The following is a 19,167-nucleotide window of genomic DNA, read 5'->3' as shown; positions in this document are numbered from 1 at the left end:
GATGCAGCCACTATGGAGAACTGTATGGAGGTTCCTTAAAAAACTAAAAATAAAACTACCATACGACTCAGCAATGCCACTACTGGGCATATACCCTGAGAAAACCATAATTCAAAAAGAGTCATGTACCACAATGTTCATTGCAGCTCTATTTACAATAGCCAGGATATGGAAGCAACCTAAGTGTCCATCGACAGATGAATGGATAAAGAAGATGTGGCACATATATACAATGGAATATTACTCAGCCATAAAAAGAAATGAAATTGAGTTATTTGTAGTGAGGTGGATGGACCTAGAGTCTGTCGTACAGAGTGAAGTAAGTCAGAAAGAGAAAAACAAATACTGTATGATAACACATATATATGGAATCTAGAAAAAAAAAAATGATTCTGAAGAACCTAGGGGCAGGACAGGAATAAAGACACAGACGTAGAGAATGTACTTGAGGACACGGGGAGGGGGAAGGGTGAGCTGGGACGAATTGAGAGAGTGGCATGGACTTATATATACTACCAAATGTAAAATACATAGCTAGTGGGAAGCAGCTACATAGCAAAGGGAGATCAGGTCAGTGCTTTGTGACCTCCTAGAGGGGTGGGATAGGGAAGGTGGAAGGGAGACACAAGAGGGAGGAGATATGAGGATATATGTCTATGTATAGCTGATTCACTTTCTTATAAAGCAGAAACTAACACACCATTGTAAAGCAATTATACTCCAATAGAGATGTTATAAAAAAAGGACTGTTAGCCAAAGTATTCAAAGAACTCTTAAAATTCAACAATAAGAAAGCAAACAACCTAATTTAAAAATAGGCCAAAGACTTGAAAAGACACCTTATTAAAGAAGATATACAGATGCAAATAAACATTTGAAAAGATGCTCCACATAATATGTCATCAGGAAAATGGAAATTTAAACAATAGTGAGATACCTCTACATACCTATTAGAAATCCAAAACACTGACAACACCAAATGCTGGTGAAGATGTGGAGAAACGGGAACTTGCATTCTTTGATGGTGGGAATGCAAAATGGTACAGCTGTTTTGGAACACAGTGTGGCAGTTTCTTACAAAACTAAACATACTCTTATCATATGATCCAGCAATCATGCTCTCTGGTATTTACCTAAGAAATTGAAAACTCATGTCCACACAAAAATCTGCTCATGGATGTTTATAGCAGCTTTATTCATAATTGCGAAAACTTGGAAGCAACAAGATATCCTTTAGTAGGTGAATGAATAAATAAACTGTGGTACATCAAGAAAATAGAATATTTTTCAGTGCTAAAAAGAAATGAGCTACCAAGCCATGAAAAGCCATGGAAGAATCTTAAATGCATATTACTAAGTGAAAGAAGTCACTAAAAGCTGTGTGACATTCTGGAAAAGGCAAAATTGGCAATAGTAAAAAGATCAATGTTTCCAAAGGTTTGAGGGAGCAGGAAGGTATGAATAAGCGGAACATAGGGGATTTTTAGGGCAGTGAAACTGTTTTGTATGACACTATAATGATGTGCACATGCCATTGTACATTTGTATAAATCCACAGAATGTATAACACTTAGAATGAACCCTAATGTGAACTATGGACTTTAGGTGTTCTGCTGTTTCAATGCAGGTTCATCAAGTGTAACAAGTGTACCAGTCTAGTGGGGAAGGTTGATAACTGGGGAGGCTTTGTATGTGTGAGTTCAGGGGCAAATAGTAAATCTCTATATCAATGGCCCAGAAGAGATAAAGGACTTGTGAACCTAAAATTGCTTTACAAAATAAAGCAATTCCTTGTGAACAAAATAAAGTCTCAGCACAGACACACACACACACACACACACACATGCACACAATAAATGATATTTCCTTTGATAAGAATAGGAGGAAAGAGTACTGAAAACAAAATGCAAAATAAGCCTTACTTTTCTTGACATTTTCCAAATAGCCATTCATTTATTAATTTATTCACTCAACAAATATTTATTGAATGCATACTATATACACTGTTTACGAAATTGGGGATTTATCAGTGGAAAAATAATAGGCAAACTTCTCTGTCTTAAAGGACTTTATATTCTGGAAAGGTGAGAAATGCAGTAAGATAAATATCTTTATTAACTAACTATCTATCTATCTATCTATCTATCTATCTATCTATCTACCTATCTATCTATCATCTATCCATAAAGTTAGATAATGTTTGGTGCCATAAAGAAAAAAATAAAGCAGGCATGGGAGATAAGAATGTGGAAATCTATTTGCACTTTAAAATAGGATTGTGCTGGAATTTCTCACTGAGAGGTCATATTTAATTAAGGACTTAAAGGGGGCAAAAGTTAGTTAGCCTACAAGCTGTAGGTATGTTCTGGCTTCTGACAGGCACATACAGCAAAGAAAGTAGAATGACCAGAGCAGACTGAAAGAGGGGTTAAAAATAGTAAGTCAGAGAAGTAAGGAAAGCAGTCCTGTATCTCTTCTGGGCCATTGTAATGACTAGAGAATTTTAAATAGAGAAGTGACATGATTATGGAGTAAGATGATTCTAGCTATCCTGTTGGAAACAGGAAACTGGGATAGATGGAAGAAAGTAGAAGGAACAGTTACAAGGTTATTAAAATAATCCAGACAAGAGGTGCTGAAGGCTCAGCCTTGGGCGTTAACAATGCAGTAGGTAAAGATAGATTAGATTTTGAATATATTTTGAAGTCAGATATGACAGCATTTGCTGATGGACTATAGGGCATGAGAAAAAAAAAAGTGGCCAGGATCATGGTTCCATGGTTTAGAGTAAGAGCAACTGGAAGAATGAGGTTGCCATTTATTGAAATGCAGAACTCTTTATAAGGAGGGGAAGGGTGAAGGTCAGTTTTGGACATGTTACATCTGCAATAATAGTACATATTAATTAGAAGTGTTAAAGAGACAGTTACATATATGAGTCTGGAGTTTAGGGAAAAAGTCAAAAATATTTAATTTAATATAGCATTTAAGCCTTAGTAGGGTTAGATCACCCAGAGAATGTGCTTGGGTTAGGAAGATAATAGGTTCAAGGACTGAGCCCTGGGAACTCAAAGTTATAAATTTGCGAAACGTAAACAATAAATGAGATTGTGATGTGATCAGAACTAAAGGAATAATTTTGCAATATAAAAGACACTTTGAAGATGATTTACAAAAAGACTTGGCCATATTTTGAGTAAAAATAAGATGGCATGTTTGGAAACTAGAGATTAACCAATATCTCCAGAAAGAAGTATAAGGGAAGAATATTGGAAAACAAGACAGCTTAGTGACAGAAAATTAACAAGAATCAGCTACATATTTAAGTTTAACCTTCAAAAATTAAAAACATTTATTCTTATAAAAATATATATTGAACATATGTAAAACAATTTATTGAGATAATTAGTTAATGAAAAAAATAGGAAGATATTTAAAGGAGAATTCAAGAAATGGAGTTGTTTTTTTATAGTTGGTCAGCCATAGAATAGTGAAATAAAATAGATACAAAACTGGTTAATTTCTTACAAGGCAATAAACCCTAACATTTGGAGTTTTTCAGCCAGAGAGAAATTATTTGCATCTCTTCAAGGCAAAAATCTACAAGGTATCATATAAGTTCACTAAGTCTAGGATCTTTAATCAGTGGTGACTCAATATGTTTTTATATGTAATAAAAGTCATATTTACAAAACATGGTTGCACTACAATCTGACAATGCCTCATCCTGAAAAAAAAAATCTTTTATCTTGATAAATTTTGCTTCTGAATAAAGTTCACAGTTTTTTCACCTATACAACTTACTATTATCTAAAGACAGTTTATCTTTCTCTCTCACAAATATATAAATAACATTGAAAAATCCAGAATTTAGGATAACATCCATAGCAAAGAAAATACTTGATGAGTTTCAGGCATGTGGTTCTATTTGCATGCCCTAATTTGAAGCTTTTTTTTTTTTTTTGCCTTAGAAAATACCTTCATATTGTTAAATACAAGTAGGTGAGAGTAAGAGGGAGGCTCTAGATAAATCATTCCAGATGAGACAGATAATTTTTTGAAAAAAACTATACAGTGGGACAATATTTATATTTCTTCTTGGTAATTTAGCCTATGTTTACCCTAGTTTTTCTACCACAAAAACTAGTCTGTGAGATTGAGATGTATTACCCCAGAGAGGAGATCAAAACAAAACAAAACAAAACACATCTCTTGTTTTAGTGTCTAATGAGCATTTTAAAAATTAATATCAAGATCATAGTGAAGAAAGCCAGCCTTTAAAGAGATAGGAAGTATTTGGGGAAGAATATTCAATGTGGAGGAGGAGGGGGAGTTCTTATATATCAACTTATCACAAAAATTAGTGGAATGGATCATGGAATAAAGGAGAGAAGTTGAGAAGGGAAAGAGGTTAGATGCAGGGGTCCTCATTCCTGTGGATCTCACTTCCCAACCTTAGGTTAATATTGATAAGAGTGATGGTAAAATTATACAAATATGAGAATCCTAGATGCAGCCTAGAAGAATCATGAATGCCTTAGAGAACTCCTGTGTGTCCGGCATGGCACCATTGCTAAGGAGCAGAAATGACAGAGGCAGGTGTCTAAATAGATCATTACAGAGTATTGAGGAGAGTTCCCTGTGTTATACAATAGGTCCTTATTAGTTATCTATTTTATACATAGTATTGTCAATCCCAGTCTCCCAATTTATCTGTCCTCCCCACCCATAGCGTACATTTGTTTTTTATATCTGTGATACTCTCCCATTTTCTAAGCCTGCTTGTACAACATAGGAAATCTTTAAGTACTGAATTCTGCAATATCAAGTGCTGCCTCATTGTGAGGAGGACCACAGAGAGAAACAAAAGGAAAAAGGAAAAAAAAAAAGGACTGGATGTCGGAGCCAACCTCAAAGGACTGGCAGAGCCAGGGAGAGCCAAATTAAGGGCTAGGTAAGCAAAGAGGATCCAGTTGACTGAAACAAGGACGTAGGTCACTGGAAGCCCATGTAAGGACCTGAGGCACAGCATGACTGCCACACCAGTCCACTACACCGGGAGGATATGCATGCTTTTGCTTGTATGGCAACACCCTCTGGAAAGGTAAAAATGGAAGAGTAAAACCCTTGAATGATCACTGGAAGAGCATATTTTAAGCTAGACAAAAATGGAAACAGAGTTCCTTGAAAATTGTAATATTTTTCTCTACCCAGGGGAACAGAACCCTGGAAGAAAGCTGATCACATATAGTCTAGGAAACTTTGGAAAATTTTACACTTTTTAACAGAATTCAATAGAGGGTGCACAGGGTCCTAATTCAATTAGAACTATTTACTCAAGGAAAAATTTAGTATTGCCAAGGAATTGGTAATAAGAATAAGAATTCTGGGCTTTCCCCCCCTCCCCCCATTTCTCAATATTGACTTATTGCTAGTTATTTGGGGTTTGGTCCAGTTATCATTCACAGTGATCCAAGTGAAACCACTGAATTATACCATGAGTGAAGCTATACTTTAGAGATAGTCATAGTGCTTTCCAAGGCCGCAGGGGGACTATCCCCGTAACAAATTGATCAAGATCTGAGCAAAAGAAGTTGCAATTGTTAGTGGTAAGTTGTGAGGAATATAAGACCTTTTTCATTAATGACATATTGTGCAGGATATGACTCTTCTACCAGACATGAAAACAAATCACGTTAATAAAAAATTCGAAAGAAGTTTGGTATCAGAGCAATAAAAAAGTAGGATATCGACTAATGCATTTCCCCCACAGCATCAAGACACACTTCTTTTCAAACAAATATTTGGAGTAATATAAATAGCTTCTGTGTAAGTTATTTGATCAGATTTCCTCTTTTTCTGGTTCTTAATGTTATACTCTTCGCAGTGTTCCTCGGTTGCCTGGGCATCCCAGCTAAATTATATCACTTTCAGCAGGACTCAAATACAGACTCTGTAGATGCACAAATGGTTAAAGAAAACAGAGTTAACACAGATCCTTTATCCCCTCATTGTTTTTTAATATTACTGGCTATATATTCCAACATTTTAACTAAATCACTGAAGTATCATAATGTCTTCAATGGAGGAGGAAAGCACAATTCATTTAAATCACACATTAGAAATTGTATGCAACTTATAAGGTGTATGGAAAAGCATATTAAATTTTTACTGATATGACACACTTAATTACCAAAATTAATTTTTACAGATGGCACGTTTGCAGAAGCTTTGCACTGGATAAGCCTCCTTTCGATTCTCATCTTCAGAATTGAGTGTGTTGACAGGTTGACATTCTAAATACAGAAAGAAAGATGGGATCTCTCTTTTTATTTGTTCTTAATTTGGCAAGACTTATGGGTAGTTGTCTCAAAGAATCTGCATAGTATCCGTAAAGAATCACTTTTCCATAGCAGTAAAACACACTTACTTGTCCACCGTGTCTTCTGGATAGGAAAAATCCACACATGCTACCCTGAGACTATTATGAATAGTAGATTTACTTTTCTCAAATTAATCTCTCCTTCTAATCACCATAGAGCTTGTTTTGAATACTCCCAGCCCCGACTTCTTCATCTCTCATTGATAACTGAATTCACTTCAATGTGCTTTCTGTGCCACTGTATTGAAGATGCTTTCACTAAGTTTACCCGTGAGCTTGCAATTCCCAAATCCACTGAATATTTTTCAGACCTTCTTTTTCTTTCTCTTTTTCTTTTTTTTTTTTTTTTTTTTGTTTTGGTTGCACCACGCAGTTTGTGGGATTTTAGTTCCCTGACCAGGGATTGAACCCGGGCCCTCGGCAGTGAGAGCACAGAGTCCTAATCATTGGACCACCAGGGAATTCCCAGAACTTATGATATCTGTCCAGTATCTGTAATAATTCTCATATATTTTACCATAAGCATGAAAAGTTTAACTCCTGTCTCCAAACTCACAAAATACACTTGCAAACATGAACAAAACTTTTCTTCATGGAAACCCATGTTTCAAGAACTCAGACTGTGACTGCACCATGCCCCAGCCTCTGGATATGCCACTTTTCTTATGTTGTTCATCTGGAAATTACTGTTAGGATTTAGGGAAAGGAGAGGTTTTGTTTTCCCCATGATTGAGAGAGATTCATACTTGATAAAACCTCAGATCAGCTGTGTAAACTTTGGTAAATTACTTGACATCTATTAATCTATTTGAAAAATGTGAATATTAATAATGATAATAATACAATTTATTGGGAGCTGTCTCTGTCTTAAGCAGGATGTGCTGGTGCTTTATCTGTATACCCTCTTAATTCTCAAAGCAAATCCATAAGTAATATGACATTAAAATCTCACTTTCCCATATTTAGAAAGTGAACTTTAAAATTTTTGAAGGACTTGCTGTAGGGCACACAACTAGTAGGTAAGACAACAGAGATTTCTGCTCTTGTCTCTTTACTCAAAAACCTCCCACCTCACAGCATTGTCATACCCAGCACGTCCTTGTCACTCCTTAAATAATATCTGAAACAATGAAATTGTTGAATAAGATTTCAAAATATAAATCTTCCTGAATATACATTTTGTGCAGGGAAATTGGTGAAAATATGTGCTAACCAAGAATGAAAATTATGAGCAAACATTTATTTATTTGCTTAAAAAGAGAGAGAGAGGGAGCAGCTAGCACAAAGAGAATATGGGAATATTCACAAATGGATTAAAATGCACAGATAAAGGACCAAAACTGAAATGAAAGGAAAGTGGCATCCAGGAGGACAAGGAAATTCAAAGAATCTCCCAGTGTGACTCAGTCTGAAATAGCTTCAGATGTTTCAGTCAGCTTGAATACACAGGCCAGCTAGGGGTGAGATGTTGCTCTTGAATAATTATTTCCACTCCTACTTTTTTGATATATAAACCAAATAGTGACAGGATGTCTCTGTCTTTATCAGATGAATGTCAGCATTAGCTTTCTTACATTGTTACAGAAATTGTATTTCAAAAATAAGCCTATTTGTGGAACAAACACAAAGGAAATAAATTCCTTTATAATAAAATTATTGTAGCATTAAATATGCATTCTATTTGATTATAAAATAGTTGCAGATAAGCACAATACATTTTCCAGCTCATTTACTTTTCTGAAATCTTCCCACATAAGTCATATGGATTTTCCTTCAGAAAGCACGAGATAAATAAAATAACAATTTACCATTAGATCTCATGAATAAGTGAAAGAATGTTGCTTTCCAAGACAGGCTAAATGAACTATATTTGAGATCATGATAATGAATTTCAAACATGTTAAATAATGTTCTTAGTTACATGAACTAACAAGAATTCAAATTTTTAAACAGAATTGATATATTTTGCTATATTTATTGTTATATAAATATGGTGAAATAGTGGCTGTTATTGAAAATTAGTGCTCTAAAGCTGATGTACCTTGGTTTTTTTTCAACTTTCTGAATTCTGGTTTTATCTCTTAAACCTTCTTTCCCAACTTTGTATTCTCCCTCAAATTTGGACCTAGGGTTCCTCCTAAGATCGAGTCATCAATCTAGTTCTGATCTTTTCCTCTATTTAGGATGGGAATTATCTGTCCTCTTTTGTTCTGTAGCAAAAATCATAATTCATATTATCTCATAGCTTTACCTTGATATGCAATACTGCAGAAATAAAGACAATATTAAAAAACTGCAGAAAGAGAAAAGTAAATTGAGAAGTGAAAATTAAATTTAGGCATTAAAAATCAAGTGTATCACAACTTAAATTCAAAAAGTGAACCTGCATATATACATAAAAGATTAGGAAAGAAGGATAATGTAACTGCAGATTTTTGAAAATAATAAATTGTGAAATAAAAATAGTGTGAAAAATCCTGAGGAAATGAGTGATTTTCTAGCTAAATATAAACCTTCAAAATTGATCCAAGAAAAGTGAAATTTTCAAACCTATATAATGACAGAAGAAAGGAAAACAGATTCTCAAAGATGATCAACAAAATTCACAAAGCCCAAAGGTTTTAAGGTATTTGATTCTCATGCTATGTAAATTGCTTAAAAGCATAAGGAAGATGGAAAGCCACCAAATTTATTTAATGAAGCCAGTATAACATTAATAAACATTCTTGACAAAGGAGTAAAATAAGGAAACTTGTAAAGTGTCTGTTTGGGTCCTGTGGGAAGCAGATAACAACATGGGCAAGATATTAACAGGGGAAACACCTATGAAAGAGAAAGGGGAGCAGGAATAGGCAGGGAAACCCTTCAGACCAGGACACCAGCATTATAGCTGTGGAAGTAGAGAGCAATCAGAGGAAGATTAAGGAGAAAGATCCTCAGTGTGGTGCAGGTAAGTCCAATAGAGTTTTGTCCAGCTCAGTCAGAAGCTCCAACATAAAGAATGCCTACAGAAAAGTCTGAAATTGGCAGATGTGCCCAGGCCCCTGCAATCCTAGTATCAATAGTTATTGTCTGGAGCTGCCCAGAAGAATGTAGTCTTGGTGTGAATTCTGCAGAGAAAAACAGAGGCCCTGCAGCTGAAAGCTGGCAGCTAACTGACTGTACTCCTTGTAAATAAATTCTCTCTTGAGAGAACATCTCCCATATATATCATGTGCCATGAAACTGCCACATAGACCTACATTATGAATAAATATAAATGCTAAATTCTAAATAAAACACCAGAAATATTTGTCAGCCTTATGATAAAAGAATAATATGTCATGGCTAACTAGAATTTATTAAAGGAATACAAGTAAACTTTAAAGTATATGCATATGGAAGTTCACGTGACTGGTCTTTGAATATCAAACTCTAGGTGTTACCATTTCATGGGCAGGATAAATGGTGAGCTGACATATGGAAATTTAGTCCAGAGTTGCAAAGGCAAACATTTCAGATTGTAGGATCTGAGTTCTTATTGAGCTGCTTCCTCTCTGGGCAATATTATATGACATGTTTCAATGTATGGGTAGATTTTTTTTAAAAAATTTACTCTGTTTAATGATTTTCATCAACATCAAGCGACCCAATATTCTGTAATCTAATACTTGATTTTATGTCACCATCATCAAAAAAAATTTTAAATATTTAATATTTGTTCTCTGATTAGAGTTGGTAAAACTGATATATAATACATCATCAACATTACCAAATATTATTTCAGTAAACATCCTACATCATATTTACCAGTGGAACATTAGAAGATTTGTCATTAAAGTCATGAACAAGATAATGCTACTGCAAAGACCATTATTTTTTAACACTATTTTGTAAATAATAGCAACTACATTATGTGATGTAGAAGGCAAAATTATCATTATGTTTACGTGTTTAACTTTTACCCTGGAAAACCTACTAAAATCATTAAAATTAATAAGAGAAAGTTGTAAGATGGCTTTTACAAAAATATTAATATTAGTAATTTTAATATGCCATGTGGTTATTGACATGAAAAAGTCACCACCCATAATAAATATATAAATTATATTACTTATAGGAAATATTTCAACAAGAAAAGCTTTAAAAACTGAATGAAGATACTTTCCTGAAGTGAAAGAAAGATGAACAAAAGGAAAGACATACTTTACTGCTGCATGAAAAGACTTTGCCTAGCAAAACTAGTGGTTACCAATGGGGAGAGGGAAGGAGGTAGGTGAAATATAGAGGTAGGAAAAAAATTGGTTATCATGGAATTATATGAAATCATGTGTGTGAAACTTTTTAAAATTGAAAAGCACTATAGAATTTAAAGAATCTTTCATTCAAAAAAAAAAAAGTTCTTGAAGGAAATTAAAAGTGCTACTCCGGTGAACACATGAATGATAAGAAAGCAAAACATTCTTACTGCTGATGTGGAGAAAGTTTTAGTGGTCTGGATAAAAGCTCAAATCAGACACAACTTTCCTTTGAACCAAAGCCTAATCTGAGCACGGCCCTAACTCTCTTCAATTCTATGCAGATTGAGAGAGGTGAGAAAGCTGCTAATAGTTTGAACCTATTAGAGGTTGGCTTATAAGGTTTATGGAAAGAAGCCATCTCCATAACATGAAAGTACAAGATGAAGCAGCAAGTACCGACGTAAAGGCTGCAGCAAGTTATCAAGATCTGGCTATGATAATTGATGAACAGATTTTCAATGTAGACAAATAGTCTTATGTTGAAAGAACATGTCATCCAGGACTTTCATAGCTAGAGAGGAGAAGTCAATGCCTGGCTTCAAAGCATCAAAAGATAGGCTGACTCTCTTGTTAGGGACAAATGCAGCTGGTGGCTTTATGGTAAAGCCAATGCTCACTTACCATGCTGAAAATCCTAGGGCCCTTCAGAATTATGCTAAATCTACTCTGCCTGTGTTCTATAAGTAGGACAACACCTGGGTGATGGCACATTTATTTAAAACATTGTTTACTGAGTATTCACTGTTGAGACCTACTGCTCAGGGAAAAAAAAATCCTTTCAAAATATTACTGCTCATTGACAGTGCACCTGGTCACCCAAGAGCTCTGATGGGATGTATAATGAGATTAATGTTGATTTCATGTCTGCTAACACAGCATTCATTCTGCCGCCCATGGATCAAGAGTGATTTTCACTTTCAAGTCTTATTATTTAAGAAATACATGTTATAAGGTTATAGCTGCCATAGATAGCGATTCCTCTGACAGATCTGGGCAAAGCAAATTAAAAACCTTCTAGAAAGGATTCACTGTTCTAGATACTATTAAGAACTTCTGTGATTTATGGGAAGAGGTCAAAATATCAACAATAATGGGAGCTTGGGAGAAGTTAATACAACCCTCATGGATGACTTTGAAGGGTTCGAGGCTTCAGTGGAAGAAGTAATTGCAGATGTGGTGGAAATAGCAAGAGAATTAGAATGAGAATTTGAACCTGAATACATGACTGAATTGCTGCAATCTCATGATAAAACTTTAGGGGATGAGGAATTGACTCATGGATTAGCAAAGAAAGAAGTTTCTTGAGATGGACTCTACTTCTAGTGAAGCTGCTGTGAAGACAGTTGAAATGAAAACAAAGGATTTAGTATATTACATAAACTTAGTTGATAAAGCAGTAGCAGGATTTGAGAGAATTAATCCCAATTTTGAAAGAAGTTCTACTTTTGAAGGAAATAAAACACTATCAAAGAGCATTGCACACTATAGATAAATTATTTGTGAAAGAAAGAGTCAATCAATGCAGCAAACTGCATTGTCTTATTTTAATAAGACCCCAGCCTTCAACAGCCACCACCCTGCTCAGTCAGCAGCCATCAGAAATGAGCAAGGCAGTACCTTCTACCAGCAAAAAGATTATGACTTGCTGAAGGCTCAGATGATGGTTATTTTTTAGCAAAATAGTATTTTTATTAAGGTATATATATATATTTTTAGATATAATACTATTGCAGACTTCATAAACTACAGTGATGTATAAACATAATTTTATATGTACTGGGAAACCAAAAAATTAGTGTGACTTACTTTATTGTGATATTCGTTTTACTGTGGTGGTCTGGGAGCTGACCTGCAATATCTCTGGAGTATACTTGTATCTGTTTTCCTCAAATAATTTACAAATAAATATTTGAAATGGAAATAGATCAATTTGATCAAAATCATCCTAAAAGTCACTTTAAATAGTAACTATGCAAGAATGGCCAAGAATATATAGAAAGACGTGTTATGCCTTGTCCTGATATATTATAGTAGGTGTTAAAATGCTAAGAATTTGAAAACAATTGCATTGTATTAATGTTAGTGATGTCTTTTATATTGTAAACATAGAATGAAAATAAGTCAGAGGAGTATAATTTACTTTTGTGTTGATATTTGATTAATTTCTTTAAATTAACAAAGATCCATATCTTACACCTTACATCTAAATTAATTACATAAAATTTATGTCAAAAGTTAAATTAAAAAAAACAAATTAAAAGAAAGTGTAAAACAATGTCTAAATATCACTGTGAGGACTGTTTGTTAAAATAAATAAGGCCTGATAAATTTGACATTTGAAAGGGTACATTTTCATTACTTTGGAAAACATCAAAATAAATTATAAAAAATAAACTTGGAAAGTTTTTCATCCAAAATGCAGAAAAGGGGTTAATAGCTGTGCCATATTGCCAGCTTTTATGAATTAATAAAATTAACTAAACATCTTAACCAAAAATAGACAATGGGTAGTAATAGGTAAGAAAGAAACGAAAAACAAAACAAACTACCAAAAACATATAAATACAATGAAGAACAAATATCATTTTATTTATGAAGCTGCCAATGATTTTTTTAATTAAATTCTTTGGGTGCTTTAGGATGCAGATATGCAGGTACTACGTACATTAATGTGTATATATATATATATATATGTATATATATATATATGTATGTGTATATATATATATATATATATATATATATATATTTTAGAGCCTTTCTAGATTGTAATTCTGCTTTACATGTACTGAGAGATATATTTATACCATGTGTTAGAGTGAATTTTTTTCTAAAAATTTTGAAAGTATTTAAAGATACATAAAAAGGTACACAAATATATAAATAATATTCATAGCTATGTCATCTCTTTAGAAAGTCTTGAAACAACTTGAGCTCTTCGTAGTTGGAAATCAAATAAGTATTTTAAATTGTAAATAATTACAATTGATTATTATGTAAATAAATATGAGAAACTGCTAAATGAAGTGGAAATTATTACAATTTATGACTGACTGAAAAATTTATAAGATATTATGTTATGAAAGAATTGTTCTGAGCAACAACTAAAGGCAAAATATCAAATATAGGATTATATGTAACATATATAAGAACAGAATCACACAGACACAACAGAAAATAACAGTTTGATACCAGGAATAATGGATATAGAGCTCTGGAAGTTTACCAAAAAACCCTACTAATGCAATAATATGAAAGAACTAATATCAATAATAATATGACATATTATAAATCAAAATGCAATTAAACGTTTTTGTTGTTGTTCTTGCCTGCCTTTTGGAGAGAGAGGCTCCTAAAGGTTTAATTATCTGATTCACACACTAAAGCTCCATGGAAGGAGGAAGCTGAGATTTGGAAGCAGGAAACTAAAAATAAGGTTTGAAAGTTGGGAAGAACCCATTGGATGTCATTCGAGGTCTAGCAGTTCTAAAGAAGAGGGAACTGAATAGTAGGTGAGGTTGAGTAATGAGAAAAAAATTCCTGACCCAAGTACATTAGACTTCTCTGAATCCAGGTTCTTCTTCTTGGGTTTGGTTTATAGCATTCAGGTGGCCTGGGAGAGACAAGCAGAGCCGGAGGAAAGGGAAAGGAAGGAGTTGCAAAAAAGGTTAAGCGGGGACTAATGAAGCAAGGCTATTGTCAAAGATACAGGAAATGTAAAAAAAAAACAGAGAAGGATTCTTGGTACTCAACACTGATCATTGTGTGTGTTTCCTGTTCTCACACTGAAATTCCATCACCTGCATTTTCTCTCTAGTTCCTTCCTCAAAAAGTAGATGTAGGTGATTTAATGCTATCAATTCATCTGCCAAATAATCACCACACCATTTCAACTCTGCCAGGACACATATTGTTCTTTCACTCAAGCTATATGGAAAGGCATTATATTTCTTTACCTTATTTCTGCTTGTTGATATTTCATCAGGAAACATAACTTTTCCCTATTTTCCTTAACATTTCTCTGTCTTGTTCCAAATCTAAAATGTTCAATATCTAACACCACAACTTATTCTTTTACTGTTTACAGGAAAGACTCTTTTGGATCTTTAATGGGATATGAAAGGGCAATAAACTCAGTGGCTATATATACAGAAAATAAATATTCAAATACTTATTTCTTAGGAATCTTTGTTTTCCATAAAATTTTCTTCTTAGTGTCACAACAGTATCAATTTTCCCAGAGTAGAAAATCAATTCAGGAGTCTTCTGACAATGTTAAGAAAATGCCTGTTTGTTGTATAAACCAGATGTCGATCATGCCCAGCAGTGGATTTGCAGCCTGAGTCCCCCTTATCCCTTCGGTGTAAAATTGATGAGATTAACCCCACACAAAAAAAGAAGACAGAGAACCTTCTTAGCAGGCAGGGCGGAAAGAAAATGAACAATATTGGAAACTTATTTGTGCGGGGCAATGGGTGACATATGACACTCCTGATGAGTGTTGTGGGAATTAGAAGAGCCAAAAAATGGTGAGTAGGACCTTCTTACACATAGGTTTCTGATATAAGGTTATAGATGGTTTATGCGATTTCCATTTATTGTGTTCTCAATTCACTGATAATACTTCTATTTTTACTAACCACTGAGACCTAAGCAAAAAAATAGGTCAAGAGTCATCTACATCTTTGAGCTAATAATGCCATGTTTCAGATGAATGCAATTAGATTTTTAAAGTAGCTCAATATTAGAAAGAATTATTCTGGCTATGAAACATACACAATGCACCAGCCTGAGACTTTTCCTTTCTGTCCTTTTCCTTTCCCCTTCTTGCCCTTCAACTTTCTCGTTCTATACTCAGTCCCAAAGGACTTTGATATTATAATTTAGAATCTGTTTGGTTCTTCGAGAAATAACCATGAAACAATGTAAGGACAAAATTTGATATGGAAAAACATTTCTCTGACTTCCATTTAACAACAAATAAACCCCAGAAAACTTCTAAAAATGTAATTTGGGGACACTTGCAAAAGTTTCTTCTATAAGAAAACTGGACAAGATTTTCATTAAATGTGGCCTTATATATTAGAATTACTTATAATCTTTGTTATATTAATCAAAACAGTAGGTGAACAAGCTGTCCAGAACTGTGGTTCTTTACCTCTTTCTGTAGCAGTTGTTGACATGTCATGCTCAAAAAACACAGAAAAACTATTTGAATGTATATATAACTAATATTGCTTACACTAGAAGCAACCACAAATCTCTTCAAAATACAAAGAAATCCCACATATATCAATACATCAGGGGGAAAAAATTCTTATTTGCCTTTCAAAGTAATCAGTTTTATCCCCAGAAAATAGGTCCAATTTACTGACAGCTATAAGCTGGATAGTAAATTGACTCTTTATGATATCATCTCTGCTGCTGTTACACTATAGGCTTGGTTCAAGATTCATTGTCCAGCTGCTTCATGAAATCCTGCATAAAGATACACCAACCCTGAAAGTAATCTCTTTCCCAGTTCTTTGTGGCCCTGGAAAGGCACAGAATTTATGGGGACCTGTTAGAGAAGCCAGGCTAATAAAAACAGAAAGATACTCTAGTGTTCTTGGCAGTGCGTTGTGCTTATAGATGTAAAACTGTTTAAGCTCCTCTATCCAAGATGATATTCTTGCCATCCAGTGAATGAAATTCTAGGAAAAGCTAGCCAATAACGTTCAACAATGCATGCTATTTATTGTGACTAGTAATAATTAAATCTGTCCAATGAAAAATGGCAGTTTGTTTATGACAAGTCCTAGTTTCTTACTATGGTTTTCCTTTTCTCGAAAACTGCAATTGTCTATAGCAATGACTGTCATAAAGTTCCTCATAAGAACAGAGTGATAAGTATGGCATAACAGGATTGACAGAACATTAGAAATAAAAGCATGTCTTTCCTTTTTACTTTTTAAACCTTTCATGATGCTCTTTTCTAGAGCCAAATCTTCCATTAAATGAGAAAAAAAAAAAAAAAGCCCTGATCTATAAATTACTGAAGTAATTACTTATTATGGCTATTTTTGAAGAATTGAGGATTTTAGAGAATAAAAAAATATCAGGAGTGTTGATGTTTTCAAGGACCAAAATCTATTTGAAAAAGAATAATTTGTGTAATGGTAGATATTATTGTTATGTTACTTCTGCCTAAATATTTAAATCTTATTTAAATTAAAGCAATTAGTGTACTTTTTCAGGATATAAGTAGAGTGAAGTATTGAGAGCAGCGGTTATGAGGAAAACCTTACCTTCCTGAAACACTGTATAAAAATATTTTGCACAAATTATCTTCTTTATATTAATCTAAGGTGAATGGACAGATGAGAGAAAGGTAACACATTTATTGGATTCCAGAAATACAAGCAGTAAAGTCAAATGATTTTTCTTAAGATGCTTTTCTATAGCTGTGCTGTCTGAGAGAATAGCCTCAGACACACTATTTAAATTAAAATTAATTTGAAGTTAATGACGTTAACAATGCACTTCCTCAGTTGCACTAGCACATTTCAAATACTCAGCAGTCACATGTGGCTGGTGACCACAGCATTGGACAAAAAACTTGCAGAACATTTCCATCAATGCAGAGATTGCAGTTGGGAAGTGTTGTTCTGAAGAATATTTGTTAACATTTCTACAGCCTTTTAATGTTCATGGAGTATTTTTTATAGCCAATGGAAAGTATGGAAGCAATAAGAGGAGAGAAGCAAAACATTGTTGTATAAAATCTATTGTAATCGTATCTTGCTTTGGGGGAATTAAAAAGATGATTTTATTTATAGAAATATATAAGAATATGTAGATTCTCAATATTGTTGCAATAGCTAATGGTCAAGTACTTTTTAGCCCTAATGCTGTGTGTAACTTACACAATAATCCTTTATTGAGTACTGTTCTAGATACTTGGAATACATGAGTGAAAAAAAATCTCTGCATTCAAGGACCCAGCAATCAGATTTTGCTTTAGTACCTTTCTATAATTACTTGATACCAACCTTAAATTTTAGTAAATATGTTGTTTCACTACCCTTTGTAGATATTATTTATACTTTTAATGCAATTAGGTGTGAACTATTAGTAAATGAGAGATTTAGATGACATCTGGGTTTAATAAAAGTCTTTTTTCCCCCCAATATAAATTCCCTAGCATTATTTCTTTTACTTTTAAAATTATCTATTCTTGTTCATTTCTTCTTGGTTTCCTACATATGCAGGCTCTCTCTGAGGCAAGAGATATAGTTAATATGCCAGATCTTAAATGAAAAATTATGATAAATAATGAAAGCCAAATCTGATAAATCAGGCAGAAATATAAAAACAGATAAAATAGCTGATAATTTAAAATAGCTATAATAGCAGATAAATTAAAATAGCTGATAATATAAAATATTAAAATATTAAATATAAAATATTAAATATAAAATATATAATATAAAATATTAAAATATAAAATATTAAAATATAAAATATTAAAATATAAAAACAGATAAAATAGCTGATAATTTAAAATAACTGATAATAGCTGATAATTTAAAATAGCTGATAATAGCTGATAAATTTCAGTAATTTTTTAAAATTCCAAATTGATCCAATTATTGTCTAAAATCCTCACTTCCTTTTTTCTATATTGATGATTAAATAGACATACAACCCTAGTTTCAAAAAAGACCTAATGGCAATTTTTCTCTAAGTCTATTTTTCTCTAACCTTATTTCATCACTAATTCCACTTCCCTGTCTTTACGTTTATAATCTTATTCTTCACTGGAAAGAAATTTGAACAAGCAAACACATTTTGGCAGAAAAAAAAAAAAAAATCATCCAAAGCTGTTAGCCATAAATATTCTTATAGTGTCATACTCCTATAACTCATACTGAAATCATAGAACTTGAATTACGTGTGCTATTGTGTAGTGGGTACAATTCCTTTGCATGTGCACACATATACACACACCCATGCACAAAGTTTAAATACATTTTAACTGTGAGCTTAAGTTACCATAAGTCTGGCTAGTCAAAGTTCATAGCATGACTCTATCTTTAGCCCATCCACTAGCATATAAGAGAGGAGTATGGAAACCATTCACCCACTGTGCAAAGACTGGAAGTAAAGTTTCTGGAATTTATTCATGGAGTTTTACTATAAGCATGTTCAAATTGATTTCAAACGTTGAGCAAAAAAGGACTTACATTTTAAACTGTTAAAACAAAATGTGGAAACTATAGACCTTCTTCCAGGATGTCACTAATTTTGAATGTGCATTTTTACTTTCAGGATAGTGTGGTGAGCAGGTGTTCAAGAGAGTGTTAATGCCTGTTTCAGGTGAAATACAGAACTTATGTCAATGGGCTAGTTCCACAAAGATCTAGTGAGCCTAATCTTGTGTCAGGCTCTATACCAAGCAGTGGCAAAGTAGAGCTGGATAAGACACTTGTCCTCACAGTGTAGCTAGTTAAAAAAATACACAAA

Source organism: Balaenoptera physalus (assembly GCF_965194825.1).
Source record: "Balaenoptera physalus genome assembly, chromosome: 17".
Taxonomy (NCBI): domain Eukaryota; kingdom Metazoa; phylum Chordata; class Mammalia; order Artiodactyla; family Balaenopteridae; genus Balaenoptera; species Balaenoptera physalus.
This window is presented reverse-complemented; position numbering follows the sequence as displayed.